At 48.4% G+C, this 3,611-nt stretch overlaps 1 long non-coding RNA gene across 1 annotated transcript; it reads left to right on the forward strand.

Moving 5' to 3' along the window:
- The first annotated feature begins 646 nt into the window (after nucleotides 1-646).
- Nucleotides 647-3,351, forward strand: LOC138918491 (uncharacterized). The gene is made up of 2 exons (XR_011427925.1): nucleotides 647-926; nucleotides 2,217-3,351. It is a non-coding gene; the product is annotated as an uncharacterized lncRNA (long non-coding RNA).
- Nucleotides 3,352-3,611: the final 260 nt, after the last annotated feature.

The following is a 3,611-nucleotide window of genomic DNA, read 5'->3' on the forward strand; positions in this document are numbered from 1 at the left end:
TGCTTTTGAGCCCAACACCCCCAGAAGGTACCGTTGCCCTCCCTGAAGTAGCTGTTTCTTTCTAATCCACTCCCTTCTGCGGTCAGGCTGATCCCTCTTCCCCGACGCCCTTTGCGTGGTGTTCAATCTGGGTGTTCTCTTTCTAGAACATGGCGTCAAACGTTTGGTACTTCCCGACTTACTTGGAACTGAGACCCAGGCCTTCCGAGGCAAGCACGCCACTGTTTTCAAACCGAGGCTCCCTGTAGAACGGAGAGTTCTCATCAGAGAACTTTGCTGGTTCTGGATGGAAAGGGGAGATGGTCTGTGCCCCTTTCTCAGCCCCTACAACCTCCTCAGGGCCCTGAATCATTCAAAGCCCCCAGGACTGGCTCAGCCCGCACTGCCTCAAACTCCGGGCAGGCTGCCTCCATCCCACATGGTGCTTTTGTCTCTTTAGAGGAAGGCACTCCTTTCTCCAGGTGACTTCAGTCCTGTGCCCCACGCACACCTTCATCGCCAGGGCTGAGCTGTGGAAGAAGCTGAGGCTCAGCCCTAGGGAAGCACTGGCTCCGGGCTCTAGACGTGAGTTTCCCAGTGTCAAGTCCGGCTTAAAGTCTGTGCTCCAGAAGCCCCTCTCTAGGCAACTTGCTCCCTAGTTCTAATTCTCTATCTGCATCACAATCTGGAAGGAAATGGTGGCTGGGGACGCAGGGACAGAGTGTTTGGGGAGAGAGGGAGACGTCCCCCACCCCTCCAGGGCACAGCGATCCCACCAGCCAGGCTGCTGAGGACGGTCCGGTGCACTGAGATGGCTCAGAAGAGACAGCGCCCACTGTCATCATGACTCTTACAAATGCTCTCGATACAGCTGTGGGTGCAGAACACTTTTACAGCCACAGACTCTAATCCTCTCCAAACAGGAGCCTCTACCAACAGTAAATAAGGTATTACCCTGTGAATCGGAGACAGCCTTGTCTCTGGCTTGGAGTCCAAAGAAACTAGCTCTGTGACTCTCACAACTTCTCTGAGTCACAGATTTTGATTTGTACGATGGAATTACTTGCCCCCTCTAAGAGCCTTTATGAAAATCACATGAACATGTAATATACACGGAAGCTCTTTGTAAACTGTAAAGTGCTATAACAATGACAACAATAATATAATGACACCAAACAGTTACTCACTATGTGCCAGGCAGCGGGCTAAGCATTTCATATATGTTACTTTCTTTAAATACCCCCCAAAACCTTATAATGGAGGTATTATTATTATCCCTATTTTAATGATGCAGAAACTGAGGCTCGGAGAGGCTGAGGGACTTGTCCAAGGTCACATAGAGACAGAGGCGACCTGACTCCGGTGCCCGTGTCCTTAACCACCGAGTGCTGCTCATGAAGCTGTGGGGGTGATGGGCTGTGGAGCCTGGAAAACAGAAATGCTGTCAGTGTGGTCAGTTGGCCTTGTGGGTTGCAGGAACCCAGAGTCAGGCTGGCATATGAAGCCATCGAGAAGGGACTGGAGCCCTTCCTTTGCCAACTTGGCTCTCCCAATCAAAGCATAAAGATAAACAATGTTTTTCAGAGCACTGGTGTTCCCCAGATCTGAACCAAGCAAAATAACTAGATACAAATCTAGACTCCCTGAATTTGGAAGCTGGTGTTGGGCATGTGAGGCTGTGGGGGCTCGAGGATCGTGTAAGCCACCAAGGCAAGATGACTTGTTTGAGGGCATGTTGCAGATAAGAGGCAGACGGGAGACTATAAGACGGCTTTCTCACCTCCCAGCTCAGGGCTTGTTCATCGCGCCAGGTGAGCCTTTGCAAGCAGTGAGCCATATCCTGCATCAGCACCATCTGGGGAGTCTGTGCTCAAATGTAGATTCCAAGGCCGTCTTAGCTTGCTTCTGACCAGGAATCCACATTTAAACAGACATATATGTCTTTTACATGCCATACCCTGCCCCTCGTCCCCTAGGAGATGAGGTGCCCCAGTGCCATCTTTGGAGGCCTCTTTTTGCTCTGTGGACTATGGTAGAGGGACTGGGCGCCAGCGGGCATATTTCTTGGATTCATTTTAAATGAGGGACTGGCAAAGAGGCCGCTCCACGATGGTGAATTAAATCTAGCCCCACCCCCGGCACACATTGCCGCTTCTGAATTTTCACACAAATCTTTAAAAACCACCTTCCCCTCCCCGCAAATCCTTTTTCAGATGGCTTTTCCTCTCTCTTTCCAGGCCAGATCCAATCCAAGGCTGGTCCTTCAGTCCCTGTGTCAACCCCACTGCATCCCTGAAAAACACTTACAGAACGTGGCTGTGATTTCATCCTCCCAAATGCAAGTTGGAAGATGGAACCCCGGCCCTAACCTGTGCCCAGAGCTGGGGGAGAGGCGGGTTTCTAATCTGGGCCGTCACTGTATGTGCCCTGTACTTGGACCAAGGTGCCGGAGAGTGAGGCCAAAGAGGTGGAAGACAACAGCATTTCACAGAGCAATGGTGGACATTGACGTACGGGGCGGCAGGGCACGTGGTATGATCCGAATGGTAGAAATGCCACCACTCCTGTTCAATATTCTGTAAAACTGCGAATTTGAGAGAGGGGAGTAGGTATAACAAATTAGAGCTGTCTGGCATTCTCACCTTAATGAGGATTAGTTTATCAACTTGCTTTTCAAGAGGCCTCAGGACACATACAGGTGCATTTGGAAGAGAGATAAATGAAGAAGAGAGCAAGACAGTTGCTCCAGAAGGCATGCCTGTGGGGGAAGGAGGTATATGGGTGGGGCGGGGGGGTGCACCGCAGCAGAGAAAAATCAGGGAAAAAGGAGACCCTCAGGCTGGAGAGAAGGAGGTTAGAGTAGCAGAAACACAAAAGCAAGATAAGCAGAGCTGTCTTCATAAGTTTTCTCTGAATCTGCTTTACAACCTTTCTAGAACAATGTGAATTATAAAGTAGCCCCTTAATATTTTTCTGAGGACTGAGTCTGGCAGCTGTGATGAATTACCTGGATGTGCGCACTGCCATTGCCAGAACATTCCTGCTGTTTCTGAGTCCATCCCAAAATAGGCAGAAGCCTCAGAGTTCGTCCATCTCGCCCGACACCAACAGGGGAGCAAGGATCGGAGGGGCCAGGTGCACAGAAGGTGAGCAGCGTGGATAGTTCTGGAAAACCAAAGAAACTTCTTTTCATTCAGGAAAGAATCCTTCTCTCCATCTCTAAAAAAAAGGACTTTCTAGTGATAAAAGAAAGTTTCCAATTGCCAATAATAATGAGACAGATTAAAGAACATTCGCAAAGATTGTCAAGGCAATTGTAGTAATGTCAATAAAGGCTGGAAATAAAGTCAATACAATTTCTCTACCTGAAAATATAAATGTTCTAGAGATGATTTATTTGGCCATAAATTATTTTCATGCACACATTTTTCATCTTTTCCACAGTGCTTATTTTCAAATTAGTGTCATTTGTGTGAACAGTGTGGGGATTGAAGTGCTCAGATATTTTTAAATCTTTAAAACAAAAAATCCTAAAACTGTTAAGGAGAAATAGTAGTTGGCTTTTAGGGGCAGGAGTGTCTTGGGGGGTGTCACTAGTTCTACAGATGAGGCGAGAAACAAAGGACTCCAAG

Source organism: Equus caballus, chromosome 17, assembly GCF_041296265.1.
Source record: "Equus caballus isolate H_3958 breed thoroughbred chromosome 17, TB-T2T, whole genome shotgun sequence".
NCBI lineage: Eukaryota > Metazoa > Chordata > Mammalia > Perissodactyla > Equidae > Equus > Equus caballus.